The sequence below is a fragment of the Calliphora vicina genome, chromosome 3 (genome assembly GCF_958450345.1).
Source record: "Calliphora vicina chromosome 3, idCalVici1.1, whole genome shotgun sequence".
Taxonomy (NCBI): Eukaryota; Metazoa; Arthropoda; class Insecta; order Diptera; family Calliphoridae; genus Calliphora; species Calliphora vicina.
The window spans coordinates 83,709,279-83,727,581 of NC_088782.1; the positions used below are offsets into that span (position 1 = coordinate 83,709,279).

The 18,303-nt window shown below is 33.9% G+C and overlaps 1 protein-coding gene across 1 annotated transcript in view; it reads right to left on the reverse strand.

The window, feature by feature from the left end:
* The window catches only part of Klc (kinesin light chain), a 331,732-nt gene extending 314,472 nt beyond the window's left edge, over nt 1-17,260 (reverse strand). The window contains exon 1 of the mRNA XM_065503173.1: nt 17,108-17,260. The gene's annotated coding sequence lies outside the window, so the exon portion shown is untranslated. The remainder of the gene's footprint in view (nt 1-17,107) is intronic.
* Nucleotides 17,261-18,303: the final 1,043 nt, after the last annotated feature.

Genomic DNA, 18,303 nt, shown 5'->3' on the forward strand with positions numbered 1-18,303 from the left:
TACTTTTTCATGCAACAGCAATAATGTCAACAAATTCACTTTTTCATGTATTAACTACAATGATTTACATAAATCTATATTCTCCATTAAATCAAACTCCATTGGAGTTGACGGAATACCTTTCAACTTTGTGAAAATTGTAAATCACTTTATTGAGCAACATTTACTTCATTTTTTCAACCCCATATTAACAACATGCAATTTTCCTTCACTATGGAAAACAGCAAGAATAGTACCGGTTTGTAAAAACAATTCAACAAAAGAGGATGTTGAAAACTATCGCCCTATTTCAATTTTGCCATGCTTATCCAAAGCCTTAGAGAATATACTAAGAGATCAAAGAAAAACTTTATAAGTGGATGCCACTCTGGATTTAGACGAGGCTTTAGCACAACTACTCTCCTAATATCACTAACAGATAATATTAGGCTTGGTTTTAATAATCGGGAATGTTCAGTATTAGTATCATTGGACCTGTCCAAAGCCTTTGATACTATTGAATGGAATTTTAAGAAATACTAAAAGAATTATTAGTGGTGTGCCACAGGGTTCAATTTTGAGTCCCACACTCTTCATGATGTTATTTAATGACTTTACCAAAATATTAACTATACCTGAAAACATGATAAAAGTTTTATGGATGTAATGCAAACAAATCTCGATTTCAACTTAAATAGGGCTCATGGTTGGTTCAATAACAACAACGTGAAGATCAATTTGGAGAAATCTAAAGCTATGGTTTTTAATAACTTTGATGACTGTGTGAATATTAGAATAAATGGGCATGATATTGAGACCGTAGCTAGCATGAAATGTTTAGGCTTTATATTAGATAAATATTTACGTTTTGATAAACACATAAACAGTGTTTTCTCTAAAATTTCTTTTACTTTAAAAAAATTATATAATATTTGTAGGTATCTACTAAAGGGCTGCACATTCATTTGCTACTCAAGACATTCACCAGCACAACAGTTACTTCAGATCGTTGGGTATTTATTTACAAAACGAATGAGTGTGAATGGGGAACAATAACAACCAACGACAGAAGAAAACAACAGAGTATGGAATGAGAGACAGTATATGACAATGAGAGTAAATATACACCGTGTTAATGGTATATGATTTCAGGTAACAATGAAGCAGTGCACACCGAGTTTTTTGTATTATTAAATGTTCGTGTGTATGGGTGCAAACAGATATTATCATTATAATGATAAATAATTAATTATAAGAACGTTAATAATCTTAAGAACGTTAAGCCGCACACATTGAAATGCATACATAGAAAAATTCATTCATGAAAACAAAAATAATTCGAATAATTCGAATAATTCTTGATCATAGCAGTGAAAAAGTAAAACATATACGCGGCAGGGCATGGTAGCATACGATCGTATACATAACAAACTCACATTCGTTTTATTTTTGTTGTGCACAATACTCATTCATTTTTCAATGTGTATATGATGTAGAGTACATGCGCAGGAATTTTACAGTATTGTCGAGTGAAGTGAAGCAGGACATTCAGTGTAGACGACAAAATGAATGTGCTTGTGCAGCCCTCTAGTATCTACCCACTAATATAAGAGAAACATTAGCCAAATCAATTTTAATGCCGCACATATTGTACTGTTTGGAAGTAATTGATGGTCGTTCGGTGAATGAACACTTAAGGCTGAGAAGGATAGCACGTCGTATCATAAGATATGTCTATAAATTACATATTTATGACCATACTACTTTCTATGAAAACAGATTTTATGGCTGTGGATTTCTAAAATTTATGGAATTAAGATCATTATTACTATTTTACAAGACTATTAAGTACAGATGCCCTCCATACTTATATCAATTGTTTAAGTTTTCCACATACTCTAGAAACCCACAGATAACACTCCCAAGAATTACATGTGCCACATTTGAAAAATCGTTTGAAGTTAGAATTGGAAGAATTTGGTATAGGGTATTTACATTTTCTCCGAATCATTTTAAAAAAGTCCTTCTTATACATATTGTTGAAAGTGCTGATGAATAACAAAAGTGACCTAGCATTACATTACCATTAAACCATGTAACTGATTTTCTTACTTTCTTCCTTCACTTTTCTCTCCTTTTTTTTACTTCTTTTCCTTAAAAATTCTCTAATCTACATTAGTATAATCATCAATTGTTAGTCTAAGCGATCATATATGGCCAACTTATGGGCTCGATTGTAAACTGTGAATGTTAATAATGTTTAAAACACGTGATTGAAGAAAAAAATTAATTTTTAACAGATCACAAAAAAAAGTCTACCATAAGATAATGCTGATTTTTTACAACTGACTATTAACATGACCTGCAAAAATGAAGTACACTCACACAATGTGAATTTTCTGAGATCATAAAACTCTTAAGCTTGATACCGCTACTCCTATGCTCTTAGTTTTAGTGAAAAGCAGCTATACCACATTACCCGCCTATACCACATTACCCGAACTTACTCTATTATATACTAAACATTAAATACAAATATTTTTTGTTCTAAACTTTTCTATTTTATTGCAACTCACATTAAGATTAGAAAAAATTAAATAAATAATGCATGTACTTTTTATTCCTCTACGATGGGTAGTCATCTTGACGCGATGTAGAGGCTTAAATGCGATGATCTGTGTTGGTCATGCTGGAGGGGACAGTTTAACTTGAGTTGGCTGTCTGCGGTAGGGTCTCCCATTCCAGAAGGGCACGCGGTGAGCATGACACTAAGAACTACCCTCCCCTCTGTCTGATAGCGTCTGTTCTCCTTTGGGGCGGCTATCAGATGTTCCAACAAGCCATTTCCCACTCACTGAGAGGGGTGGCTCTGTTGGTTATCGTCCGGCTGGTCCGAAAGGGCTCTTAAATTGTCCGTCCGAAATCCATCAGCGTCTGTTTCCCATATTGGGCGGCTGATGGTATGCGTCTGTTATCCCCAATGGAGCGGCAGTTATTCAACACCTGGCAGCAGGTATAAAATGCACCTTTATTTGTCCGCAAGGACGTCATGGAAGGTAAAAAATCATGCCCAATGTACCCGGTCGGGGGCTTCATAATCTCCGGGGACCCTACTCCCACAGCGATGGTAACGGGCTGTGGTGAGTCGAATGCTACTGTGACCCAGGCTAGTCAGGTGATTACACCGGGCCAGACTAGTCTGCATGCTACTGATGTCGCAGGAGGTCAATCTGGTAAACCCAGGTTGGCTGAATGTATAAAACAAAAAGCAATTGGTGGTAGTGTCATAAGCGGCGAGGTACCCCTGGATTTCTCTCCAAGTACCTCCAAAGCTGCTAAAGCCCTAGCCGTCAAGGCGGTTAAAACCCATGTCTCGGGTGCCTCTGGGGGGGAAGCGACTAAGTCGCTCCTCTCAGTCGCTTCCCATATGCCAGTTGTGCGGTAAGGGTATGTGATGGAATCCTCCTGCCCTGAAGCCGCACCACCTCCTGCCAACTCCGGCTCTGATAGTAGTCTCAGGCATAAAAATCCTGCCAGAAGGGCTGCTACCACCAGGCGTTCCGCCATTCGCTTCATTGAGGCTCTCGGCTCTAAAAAAGCCGAGGACTTTACAAAGGAGCAACAGGCTTCACTATCATGGGCGAAAGCTCACATTGCTGGTCTCAAGACCGCCCCTCCTTCTGCTGAGCCATCAGCGGTACCTAAACGGCAACGTTCAGAGGAGGATGCGACAACCAAGAGCCAGCAACCGGGACCGAAAAGGCCTAAAGCGGCACAACGATCTCTAGCTAAGTCCTTTAGCGAGATTGTCAAAGACAACCTCGTTAGGGCGGTTATAGATCGAAGTGTCAACGACGGATCCATATCTCAATCAAATTGGGATATGGTGAAGCAAAAACTGGTAGGGGTGTTCTGGAAAGTTCTCAAAGATAACCCAGGCACTCCTCCTCAATGCGATGATGCTGGTTGGTACCAGGGTCACGTTAAACTCATGCTCAGCGTTGCTGCTCAAGACTGCCGTCGCATCGTTGGGTGAAGTAAGGCCGGGATCTAGGCTTGAGGTGGTATCGGTGAGTGAGATACCCCGAAAGCCTAGATCCATAGCTAAAATACCGGCTGAGCCATCTAGCCCGGAGGAGATCTTGGAGATCCTTCAGTGCTGTAACACAGCTTCCAACTAACGACTGGAAAGTTGTCAAGGTTACTGATGCTGAGGGATCTTCCAGAAAGGCGATCGTCGTCCTGAATAAGGACTCCTTGGGGACACTAAAGAAGACACAAGGGAAGGTGTACTATGGATTTGGTACGATCATCCTGCGTGTCTACCGTAGCGACAACAAGGACGATACCTCCTCAGAGGATGTAAAACCCATGCCCTCGGCCATCTACTCCTGCAAAAAGGCAATTGGTACTAACTGGGACATTATGCCGAAAGGTATCAATTGGATCTTCAAAGCAGTCGTCAAACCCATCTTGTTCTATGGAGTATTGGTGTGGTGGCAGGCCTTGGATAATGCAAGGACCTTGGACACTCTAGGATACTGAATTACTATGGACAGATACATGGTAATGTCGATTACTGCATCGCAAAACCTTTTTTCGATAGGCATTTCCATATTATGGCAGCGCGGACTCTTCCCTCCTTCTGATGTCATACGGATATATACTGATGGCTCTAATAGGGGAAACAGGGTCGGTGGAGGTTTCTATATTGAAAACTTTGGGATAAAAACCTACTTTAGGCTACCTAATTTCTGTACTGCTCTTCAGGCGGAAATTACTGCCATTAAGCGTGCATCCAACTGACTGAGGTATTATCGAATATCTGGTGATATATGTATATTTACTGACAGCAAGGCTGCCGTTAACGGAATAGCGGGTGTCTTTACGACATCTAGGTTAACCGAGGAATGCCGGGTATCCCTAAATGAGATAGCGAGACATTCTAGGATAACGCTTATATGGGTCCCTGGACACGATGGAAATCAGGGTAATTGTATAGCAGATGATTTGGCCAAAAGGGGTGCGATGATGAGTGAGGAGGCAATCGATCCCTTTTCTGGTATTTCCCTTGTTAAATGCAAGATGGTTGTTCAGCAGAAACTATATGAGACTGCACAAAACAGGTGGACTAATGAACCTTCCTGTGCTACAGCGAGGACGACTTGGCCCGTATATGATGCCAACAGGACGAATATACTTGTAGAATACCCTCGTGAGCAAATAAGGCTAATTGTCTCCTTTATTACAGGACACTGTTTAATCGGGACACATGCTAGAAGATTAGGCCTACGGTACAATGATTACTGTAGAAGCTGCCATAATGAAGACGAGGAAGAGACTGTGTATCATCTTTTCTGCCAATGTCCGGCTCTTACAAACCTGAGGGAACGCATCCTCGGATTTCCATTCCTATCATGCTTGGACGAGCTATCAAGGTTGAGTCTTAAACGAATCTACTCCTTCATCCGGGAATCTGGCTGGTTTAATTTGGAGGCAACGGAAGTATTATAAATACCCTGATGTCTACCCCCTGGGTATCACAATGGGATCAGATTTGAATGGACCCAAGTGAGCCGCTCGAGGAGCAGCAGCCCATGGAACATAACCTAACCATGTACTTTTTATTACATTAGAAACTAATTTTAGATATATTGTAATGGAGAGGCGTGAAAATCGGCATTTATTGCACGTTTCCTTTATAATAAATTAAAAAGATATGTAAATAAACAAATTAATACAAATATCTATATAATATTAATATATGGGGCATTTCATGTCAAGTGAACCAACTTTTGAAATCGATGTCTTCCGATCGGGATGAAATTTGCACCAAGGTTAGCTAACTCAGACACAATTTTTCAACAACATCGGTCGAGAACTCTCTGAGTTATAGGGGGTAAAATTTTGACAATTTGGTCAAACAGGGTTTTTTCTTATCCATGTAACTTATTACCTATTGTTCTTAGCAAAATGTGTCCCAAATAGTATAGATAGCTATTTCTTCGATCTTTCGAAAAAAAATATTTAAAAAAAAAAATAAAAAATTTTTAATATTTTTTTTCCGAAATCAAAAACTTTTTTGACTTTTTTTTTAAATTTTTTCTCTTTTTTTTTTTTTTTTTTTTTTCTTAAAATAAAGTTTAGATATTTTCCTTGAACACCTACTTGGTCGCTTAGTGGGATGCGAGTGGGATATCTATCAAAATAAATATTTTGTAACTCAAAACATAAAATTTTTGACTTTTTTTGCAAAATCAAAAACTTTGTTGACTTTTTTTTTTCAAAATGGACCCTTTTTTAATCTTTTTTTTTAGGTCAAACAAAAGCTTAGATATTATCCTTGAAGACCCTTTTGGTCGCTTAGTGGGATGCGAGTGGGATATCTATCAAAATAAATATTTTTTAACTCAAGACTTACAATTTTTGACTTTTTTTTTTGCAAATACGATTTTTTTTCCAAATGGGCCCTTTTTTAAAATTTTTTTTGTAGTCAAAAGAAAGCTTAGGTCCATTCCTTTAAGATATTTTTAGTCCCTTAGTGGGATGCGAGTGGGATATCTATCAAAATAAATATTTTGTAACGCAAGACATACAATTTTTTAATTTTTTTTTGCAAAATCAAAATTTTTTTCCAATATGGGCCCTTTTTTAATTTTTTTTTTTGCTCAAAAGAAAGCCTAGGTCCATTCCTTTAAGATATTTTTAGTCCCTTAGTGGGATGCGAGTGGGATATCTATCAAATCGTATTTGCAAAAAAAAAAGTCAAAAATTGTAAGTCTTGAGTTAAAAAATATTTATTTTGATAGATATTCCACTCGCATCCCACTAAGCGACCAAAAGGGTCTTCAAGGATAATATCTAAGCTTTTGTTTGACCTAAAAAAAAAAGATTAAAAAAGGGTCCATTTTGAAAAAAAAAAGTCAACAAAGTTTTTGATTTTGCAAAAAAAGTCAAAAATTTTATGTTTTGAGTTACAAAATATTTATTTTGATAGATATCCCACTCGCACCCCACTAAGCGACCAAGTAGGTGTTCAAGGAAAATATCTAAACTTTATTTTAAGAAAAAAAAAAAAAAAAAAAAAAAAGAGAAAAAATTTAAAAAAAAAAAAAAAAAGTTTTTGATTTCGGAAAAAAAATATTAAAAATTTTTTATTTTTTTTTTTAAATATTTTTTTTCGAAAGATCGAAGAAATAGCTATCTATACTATTTGGGACACATTTTGCTAAGAACAATAGGTAATAAGTTACATGGATAAGAAAAAACCCCTGTTTGACCAAATTGTCAAAATTTTACCCCCTATAACTCAGAGAGTTCTCGACCGATGTTGTTGAAAAATTGTGTCTGAGTTACTATCCAATAGAGCTAACCTTGGTGCAAATCGGAAGACATCGATTTCAAAAGTTGGTTCACTTGACATGAAATTCCCCATATATATGTCTTTGTAAGTTTGTTTGTTGGTTTGTTTGAGCATCACGCCTAAACGGCTGAACCGATTTTATTTAAATGTGGAACATAGATAGATCCTTACTGGAAAGCGTCAATTGGCTATATCTTTTTTTAATACTTGGACCAAAAATAAATTTAAAGGGGTAAAACCGGTAAAATTGGTACCTTTAGTTCTTAAACAATCAAGAGTAAACGGCTACATCGATTTGATTGAAATTTGGAACATAGATATTCCATTACTTGGAAGCAATAATAGACTATATAGTTTTTCTTAGCTTGGACCACAAAGGGATAAAAGAGGGCAACATTTGTACCACCATTACAAAGTAAATAGTTATTTTCGAATATCTGCAGAACTAAAATTGAGACTATCTTCAAACTTTACACGAATCAATTTCGTATCACTGTTTGAAGTTTAACTGAAAATGGGACGGATCGGAACAGGGGGTGTGACACCTCCCATACAAAGTAAATAGTTATTTTCAAATATATTGTGAACTATAATTGTGGAAGTCTTGAAATTTAGTCCCTTATCATTTTACATGGTTTGGCTGAAAATGGGCGGTATTAAATTAGTGGTCGTGTCACCTACCATACAAAGTAAATAGTTATTTTCGAATATCGGGAGAACTGTAAATGTGAAAGGCTTCAAACTTCATATGAGTTAATTTCTTATCAGTGCAAGAAGTTAATAAAAAAATGGGAAGGATCGGAACTCGGGGTGAGTCACCTCCCATACAAAGTAATTAGTTATTTCTAAATATCTTGAGATCAAAAATTACTAGATTCTTCCAACTTTGTCCGAATAGCTCTCTTATCATTTTACATAGAATAGCTGAAAATGGGCGGGAGTGGATAAGTGGGCGTGTAACTTCCCATGCAAAGTATATAGTATTTTCAAATATCTGCGGAACTATTATTGCGACAGCCATCAAACTTTATACGAATCAATTTCTTACCAGTACATGAAGTTTATCCAAAATTGGGACGGATGGGAACAAGGGGTGTGGTACCCCTTCTTAATTTCTGGCATAACAGGACACTGTCATCAACGTAATTTACACAAAGTTTAAAGACTCTTACAATTAGATTCACTTGATATTCGAATATTTATATATTTTATCTACAATGGTAACAAAACTCATTTGAAGCATTAATTTAACTATTATAATAAATAGCTTTCATATCATTATTAGCAGTCTGACTAAAAATAGGCGATTGTCTTAAAAAATGCTTCAAGATTTTTTAAAATCACAGGATATTTTTAATACCTTCAACGACATAGTATGCAATTAATCACAATCAAGAAATTCCGGTATTAATTATATTAATTTATTTGTTATAAAACCTTTTCACATTTTTTTATTTTACTTCGACAGGGGTAGCGAAGCGCACCGGGTCAAGCTAGTAAATAATAAATGTTCAATAATAAAAAAGTACACCACTTAACAAATTACACATCACAGTACTGAAATTTATGTAGAATATTAATTTGAATTTTTAATGGCATTTTTAATGTTATTGAAAAAGGCGCAAAAATGTGCAGCTAAATTAAACAGAATTGTAAACTATATACTTTTTGTAATATATATGGGGCATTTCACGTCAAGTGAACCAACTTTTGAAATCGATGTCTTCCGATCGCGATGAAATTTGCACCAATGTTAGTTCTATTGGATAGTAATTCGGACACCATTTTTCAACAAGATCGGTCAAGAACTCTCTGAGTTATAGGAGGTCAAAATTTGACATTTTGGCCAAACAGGTGTTTTTTTTATCCATATAACTTATTACCTATTGTTCTTAGCAAAATGTGTCCCAAATAGTTTAGATAGCTATTCATGCAATCTTTCGAAAAAAAAAATTAAAAAAATTTAATAAAATATTTTTGTTTTTTTTTTTAAATCAAAAATATTTTTGACTTTTTTTCAAAATGGGCCCTTTTTATTTTTTTTAAGAAAGCTTAGGTCTTTTCCTCAGCGACCTATATGGTCGCTTAGTGGGATGCGAGTGGGATATCTATCAAAAAAAATATTTTGTAACTCAAGATTTAAAATTTTTGAATTTTTTTGCAAAATCAAAAACTTTGTTGACTTTTTTTTAAAAAAATGGACCCATTTTTTAATTTTTTTTTTGCTCAGAAGAAAGCTTATGTGTTTTCCTTTAACACCCTTTTTGTCGCTTAGTGGGATGCGAGTGGGATATCTATAAAAAAAATGTTTTGTAACTCAAGACATACAATTTTTTACTTTTTTTTGAAAAATCAAAAACCTTTTTGACTTTTTTTTTCCAAAATGGACTCTTTTTTTATTAATTTTTTTTTTCTCAAAAGAAAGCTTAGGTCTTTTCCTTTAAAACCTTTTTGGTCGCTTAGTGGGATGCGAGTGGGTATCTATCAAAATAAATGTTTTGTAACTCAAGACAAAGGTTTTTAAATTTGCACTATTTTAATTTTTTTCATATTTGTGTGTAAACCTTAAAAATTAATCCTTTCTTGGCGTTATTAGATTCAGCTACTGATTTCGCTGCTGGCTTCTTTTTTGGCTTTGGAAAGAAATCGCATTGAGTAGATGCAGAAAACTTTTTTAGTTTGAGTCTTCCATCGACAAGCGGTATGAAAGCATGGTATTGAGCAGTGCCATCGATTGTTACCGCAGCATCGAATCTGCTCTTTAGTGTTTTCAATGTTTCCTCATGATCCTCTTTGCTACTAAAAACTATTTTAGTTTCTTTACAATAATTCTTTGCCCAATGGAATAAAGCAGTCGCATCTAAGATGCGATCTTGATGAGAGCACTGGAGGCTATACTTCGCTGCATTTCTTTTGAGGTTTGCTCCAATACCATCACATGCTCCTTTACCATGAGCAGTAGGATGAAAATGCCACTCAGCTGGCATTCCAAAATCTTTTTCATGAGCTGTAAGATTTGCGAAGCTACTTTTGTTTTTAAAATGTTGACGAGCTCCGTCCGAAACGTAGTATACCTTTTCTACTGTAAATTTTGATTTTAGATAATTTAGTAGTATCTTCTGGTACTCATAAACTGCAACGGTGTCATGTTTTAAATCGTCGGATATGATTGCCATACTTTTGTGTTCCAGGTTTTCTTCTTTCATGTAGTAAATAACTACTGTGAATATGCTTGTATGGAATCCTGAAGAACATATTTATAGTTCTCTGCGAAATCAAATGAAATAATGAATTCACCAGACTTCAAATGTGTTTTCAAGTCCTTGAAGAATGACCACTGCTCTTTGACTAAAAAGTCATGGGTTCTCAAATTTAGCAATCCTCTACACAGTTCTTCCACAAAATCATCCACATTTAAAATTATGGTTTTCAGTGTTCATCTTTCAGTCTGAAGCCAAGATTCAAATTTTAACTCCTCAATACATTCTCGATCAAAAGAGTTGATTAAATTTTCTTTGATGGATGTGGTTTCCGGGCAATTCGAACATTCACCTAAGTGGCAAGAAGTTGTAGCATTAGGGCACATAGTCAATTTAAGGCAATCGCGGTAATGGTGTAAATCTTCTGATGAATCATCTTTTAAGTAATTTAAGTTGATTTCCTTCAACATCAATTTAACATTTTCATGGTAAATACAAACACATACTGTGTGAGTTCCGCTGCTTCCTGCCAAAACGCAATGTTTTGGCCTCAGTTGTGTAAATTTTGTGAATCCAATTTTGACATCCTCGTATTCAGATTGAAATGTTGCGAATAATTCATTCAGGTTACAGAGAACCATTCTCTTCTACATTTGAACTTTCTTGCCATCGATTCGTACAGACATCCAGCCTTTCATCCCTGGCATCAGGCGACTCATATCATCTCGCTGATAAAACTGAGTTATTAGAGATTTAGTATCGCACTCCAAAGTTTTTCCCTTCTTTTTGTTTGGGAGTGTGAGAATCCCATGCTCAGCAACCAATTGTTTAGCAATTCTTGCTTTTCGTTGAGACGTTCCAAACTCAGTCATTGTTTTTGCAGAACTCCATGTTCTTGGAGCAAGCGTGAGAAGTTGAATTCTTTCAGCTTCACTCTGTGACGTTTTGTATTTCTCTTTTATTTGTTCAAGAACTTCTACTGCATCCTTATGGTATTGGTTTCGACACTCATTCGTTGAATTTGAAAAGTTAGAATAACCATCATCATCAACAGTTCTGTCTTCATTCTCGGAATTACTTTTGTCTTCATCTGGAATAACTTCAACGCAAGGCTCATTACTATTCAAATTCGGTAATTCGTTCAACTTTCCGAGCTCTTTCCTGCATGATCCACAAATTTTCAATCGTTTTGACAGCGTAGGGAATTTTTTTAATAAGCCGTCGGAAATATTTCGCATATCTGATGATCTGTGCTTCATTTTGTTAAAGGGATTAAAACAAAAAGACGAATAAATTTCATTTTCAACCTTAGCCTTTTTAGAAGTCGTAGACATTTTGAAATTTGTAAGTATTTATGTAAATAACACACGTCTTAACTTTAACGCTGTTTCTAAAAAACTGATTTCCGTATGTCTTCAGAATGACAATAAATAGTTTTTTAAGATCATATAGGTAGTACGTTTTAATGAATGAGTCTAAAATCTTTTATTAGGGTCAAGAAGGGCTTACATACTAAAGTACCTAGTTTAACCAAATGTTACAAATAATAATAAAAATAAACCACCATATAAATAACCTACCGTCAACTTCTACCTCTCCACCCACTTCTTAAAGTCAAATGTCATAAAATAATAAATAAACTGGTACTTCGGAGAAGGGCCATAAAATATTTCCACTTGATTCCAAAAATTTGTTTCTGGGGCACCTGATATTTTAACAATGAAAATCACGTGCGCTGAAAACTACCTCTAGGATTGACTAAAAAAGCCGCAAGATACAAAACTCAGACAAATTTTGGGAGTGGAAAATTAATAGCGGTCGGCCTCATATTGCACCCCTCCAGTGGCTATTATCGGTCAGTTGTTGTGGTTTTTATTTTTAAGGTTTTAGAAACACTTACACACAAATATGAAAAAAATCAATTTAAAAACATTTGTCTTGAGTTACAAAACATTTATTTTGATAGATATCCCACTCGCATCCCACTAAGCGACCAAAAAGGTTTTAAAGGAAAAGACCTAAGCTTTCTTTTGAGAAAAAAAAATTAATAAAAAAAGAGTCCATTTTGGAAAAAAAAGTCAAAAAGGTTTTTGATTTTTCAAAAAAAAGTAAAAAATTGTATGTCTTGAGTTACAAAACATTTTTTTTATAGATATCCCACTCGCATCCCACTAAGCGACAAAAAGGGTGTTAAAGGAAAACACATAAGCTTTCTTCTGAGCAAAAAAAAAAATTAAAAAATGGGTCAATTTTTTTAAAAAAAGTCAACAAAGTTTTTGATTTTGCAAAAAAATTCAAAAATTTTAAATCTTGAGTTACAAAATATTTTTTTTGATAGATATCCCACTCGCATCCCACTAAGCGACCATATAGGTCGCTTAGGAAAAGACCTAAGCTTTCTTAAAAAAAATAAAAAAAAAAAATAAAAAGGGCCCATTTTGAAAAAAAAAGTCAAAAATATTTTTGATTTAAAAAAAAATCAAAAATATTTTATTAAATTTTTTTAATTTTTTTTTTCGAAAGATTGCAGAAATAGCTATCTAAACTATTTGGGACATATTTTGTTAAGAACAATAGGTAATAAGTTATATGGATAAAAAAAAACAACTGTTTGGCCAAAATGTCAAATTTTGACCTCATATAACTCAGAGAGTTCTTGACCGATCTTGTTGAAAAATGGTGTCCGAATTACTATCCAATAGAACTAACATTGGTGCAAATTTCATCGCGATCGGAAGACATCGATTTCAAAAGTTGGTTCACTTGACGTGAAATGCCCCATATATAAAGGTTTGGTGGTTAAATTTGATTGAGAAACATTTTAAAACTCTAAATTATTTCAACACAAATTCTAAAAACACGTACCAAAAGCTACTTCTGAAAAATTATTTTTTTTTAAATACAGAACACAAATAACCGACATGAAATAAATTTAAAACAAAGCCAATACAATCAGTTTTTATATCCATTTTTTAAAATTTGAATTAAACACTTTTATAAAATACTAGCTGAACCCGGTCCGCGTTGCTGGCCCTTACTATAATTCTGTTTTATATTGCATCTCGATTTGAATATACAGTGTTGGACAAAAAAAACACGGACTTCCCCGACCTGACATCGCACCCGAAACACTGAGGTGGTCATTTGACAAAGTTGTAGCAGATATCTATAAGTACAGTGGCATGATATGCCCTTAAAAAAAAGAAACGGATGTATTTAAGGCAAATGGGATATTATATTTATGAATTTATCTTAAGGACAGGGGATATACGTTTCTTTTTTTTTATTTACTCGGGAACAAACCACATACAAAACATGAATTTTCCAAATGTAAGCCAGCAATAGTCAACGATTGGCCTTATGCTTTGTCGTTGGAAATCCTTGGTAAGCATTTTAATCTGCCACCGATGATTGTTGCCTCAATTAAATTTGGTGAACATTTTTTGATGTTCAATCGTGTTCCTTTGCATAATTTTAGCGCGTTTATGTTGCGGAGAAACATTATCTGTAATCCAACCTTCAATGTTTCAGTAGCATAATTGAGGCTTGTTCTTCGTTCATTACTGTGTCAATCGATTTGTATTTCATTGTTTCGCCAGTCAGTTTCAATTAATTCGCTCATTGAGCTTGTTGACATCATCATTTTTTGGTAGTAGTTGGTTGTAAGACTTGTGAATACCTTGTCGACAACGGATTGAATATTCATTTGCATTTGGCAGAAGTTAGGCGGGAACGAAATCTGTTTTGTCGACGTTGTTTACTATATTAGTTGTACTTTCGGAAAATTTGTTTATCATCGGTTGATAATATAAAAGCACTTTTATAATACAATGTTAACAGAGGCCTACTTGTTTTATCGAACGATATGAAAATTTGGTATGTACCGGACATGTTACACCAAATCATTCGCTTCAGAGTACACCACTGTGAATTAAAATTTTTAGAATGATGCAAAATTTTGGCCACAATTACTGACCTTGAAATCATTAGGTATAGTGTCATTAGCGGTATAGTGTAAAAATCTGAAGATTCACTGAAAATTTGATAAAAATCCGTCCAGCCATATCTCCGGAACTACTATGCCGATTTCGTGCAAACTTCACATAAACCATCTACAGACCATCCCCTCCGCCCACAGACCAAAAATCAAAAATCTGACGATTCACTGAAAATTTGATAAAAATCGGTCCAGCCATATCTCCGGAACCACTATGCCGATTTCGTACATAACCACCACATAAACTATCTACATACCATCCCCAACGTACCCTGAAATTTTGGTTGAAATCGGTCGACCGGTTTTCGCAGTTAGAGGTGACATCAAAATGTACATTTCATCTACTAGCTTATGCACGTTTGTTTGTTCTCACTTAAATCTTATATATAAAAAGAAATGTACATTTTGATGTCACCACTAACTGCGAAAACGGGTCCACCGATTTCAACCAAAATTTCAGGGTACGTTGGGGATGGTATGTAGATAGTTTATGTGGTGGTTATGTACGAAATCGGCATAGTGGTTCCGGAGATATGGCTGGACCGATTTTTATCAAATTTTCAGTGAATCGTCAGATTTTTGATTTTTGGTCTGTGGGCGGAGGGGCGTGGTAAAATCAAAATTTAAAAAATGACACTATACTAATGGTTTCAAGTTCAGTAATTGTGGGCAAACTTATGCAAATAAAAAAAAGTTAAAAAAATAATCCAAAAAAAAAATGTCAAAAAATTTTTATTTTTTCATTCGAGAAGTAAATGCTTTTTTTCATTCTCAGCGATCAAACAATGCTAATTTTAATTTCGTAGCTTAACATCATTCTAAAAATTGTAATTCATAGTTGTGTACTCTGAAGCGAATGATTTGGTGTAACTTGTCCGGTACATACCAAATTTTCATATCGTTCGATAAAACAAGTAGGCCGCTGTTAACATTGTACCATAAAAGTGCTTCTATATTATCAACCGATGATAAACAAAATTTCCGAAAGTACAACTAATATAGTAAACAACGTCGACAAATCAGATTTCGTTCCCGCCGAACTTCTGCGAAATGCAAATGAATATTCAATCCGTTGTCGACAAGGTATTCACAAGTCTTACAATCAACTACAAAAATTCGGATTGGTGGGAACGTGCAATTTTGGTACCAAAAAATGATGATGTCAACAAGCTCAATGAGCGAATTAATTGAAGCTGACTGGCGAAACAATGAATGTCAGGTCGGGGAGTCCGTGCTTTTTTTTTGTCCGACACTGTATATTCAAATCGATATGCAATATAAAACAGAATTATTGTAAGGGCCAGCAGTATTGAAGTACCGTTAGAAATTAACAAAACAAATCCGAAGTGGAAAAAATTTAATGGTTTTAGCGACTAGTTATTCCCCTTCAAGATCAATATAATATAATTTTGTTTTTGTCGTATGGGTGCAACCACTGTGTTGCGGCAAGAAAACTTGCCCTGTGTAAAAGCAGACTTATAAATAGTTTATGTTGTTGTTGTAACTGAGTTGACAGCCCTTGGCTGACTGAACCGTTTATTAATTAACTATAAAAATCCAAAATCCAAACATTGCCTTAGTTTTTAATGAATTAATTTCCAGATAAATTCAGTGCATCCAATTTAAAATAGCATTTGAATTATGTAATGAAATATTTTTTTCACTTTCGTAATTGTAAATAAGAAAAACGTCATTAGCAAACATGTATGATTGTTGTTCATAAGAGGAATAGAATTTTTAAAATAATCAAGAAAAAGTAAAGTGCAGATTCTATTGGGATATCTGAGGTAACGGTACCATAACTAAAGCTTAAACATCCTAAGATAATACAGAGATCGATCAATCAAAGATGAATATATTATTATTATTATATTATTACATGCAATTAGAAAAATTAAATATTTTTGTGGAGTTTTATAAATATCAAGGGAAAGTATGCAATCTTTGCCCTTATTAAGACACCCTCTAACAAAGTAAGAGAATGCGATAGCATTTGAGAAAGCCTTATTGGTTAATAAAATATAGTATATGTAATGTTCAATTAAAAAATTTGTATTCCTATTACATAGTTTTGATACAAAATGATATGAAGTAAAATAAGAGATTAAAATAATAATAATTTGGTACTATACGACATAATTTGCATGCAAATAGACATCTGGAAACCTTACAAATATTATTAAGATGATGGAACAACTTTGGATACTTATTATTTCATATAAGTTCTAAATTTGTTGACATTAGGAGTAGTGTAGATAAACTAGAGTTGAACAGAGTAGTTTGAACCAGAAAACAAACGAACAAGGCCTTTATTTTTCAACAGTGTAAATTTATGTATAAACAAAATGTAGGAATTTTTAGAGTAAAAAGTGAACCAGCTTTTATAAAAAAGCGTATTTTTTTAAATATAAATAATTTACTATTTATATATTTAGCATTGTAGTAACAAATACACTTCACATCAATGTACATACATATGTATTCGAATTAGGCGAGGCTTAATGACTCATATACAAACATTTCTTCATATTCATACGATAGAAGTTATTCTTTAAAAAAATTACTTACAGTTATTGTAAACGCTTTTATATTTTTAATAAGATAAATGTAGTTAAATCTTAAAAAAATAATTAATATTGTTTGTTCTGTTGGCTAGATGATTGATATCCAAACATTTGTAATCGTTTTACTAGTTTTTCGATAACTTTTATGAATGAACAAAACTAATATATATTAAATAAGGGGAAGTTTTTGGGAATTACAATATTTATAAGTTATAGGGTTTTCAAAATCATTCAAACAATGGTGGATATCATGAAAGATGTTGAAAAAGTTAAACTGTTTACACTTACAACATGTACAATCTTTCAGAATGAAAATGGGATAAATCAAGATCGTCGAAACAGCTTGCATTTTAATATTTTTTTTGGCGTTGATAGCTCTCATAATTATACAGTAAGTGTCACTCAAAATCGTACAACATATTTTTTTTTAAATATTAAAAATTATACAGGCAATAATAGGTGATTATATAAAAAATTAAAAGTCATTTTATTAATTGGAACAAAAAATATGTATTTCAACAAAAAAGTTAACAAAACCTCAATTCGTTAAAAAAATTTGATGAAAATTAAAGAACATCACAAAATTCATATTTCACTTAAATTCGTACAATTATATTAAATTGTAATTAAAACTTTAAAAATTAAAAAAATGTTAATATTAAATAATCCTAATACTTTGTAGGGTATCATTTGCTATTTTTTAGTGCCTTTACGATTTTAAATGAAGCGTTGATATTCTGGGCACTGACAGTCTTACCCAATTTTTTTATTTGTGGATAAGGGCAATTAAAATTATACCCAATTTTCTGATAGGTAATAGCACGCACAATATAAAAATAGCATTTTAAAATATTTCCATAACATCAACTTTCTAAAACTAATGAATAAAATTTGACTACGATGGTGTACGATTTTAAGTGACATTCACTGTAAGCCCAAAAACGTTAAAATTTGTGCCTGCTCTCTCTTAGTTTAGTAGTTATAGGAATTTAATTTATATACATGTGGTCCCAATTTAAAAAAAAAAAACAAAACGTGTTTGTTTTTGTATAAATATATCCTAGCTGTCAAACAGCTAAAGGTTTCTGTTTTCGCATTTATATAAAGAACCACCTTTTTCTCGCACATCAAGAAACGATGGAATTTTTTGTTTCACACTTCATGTGAGAAATTCTACGTTGCGAGAAATACAGAAAAGAG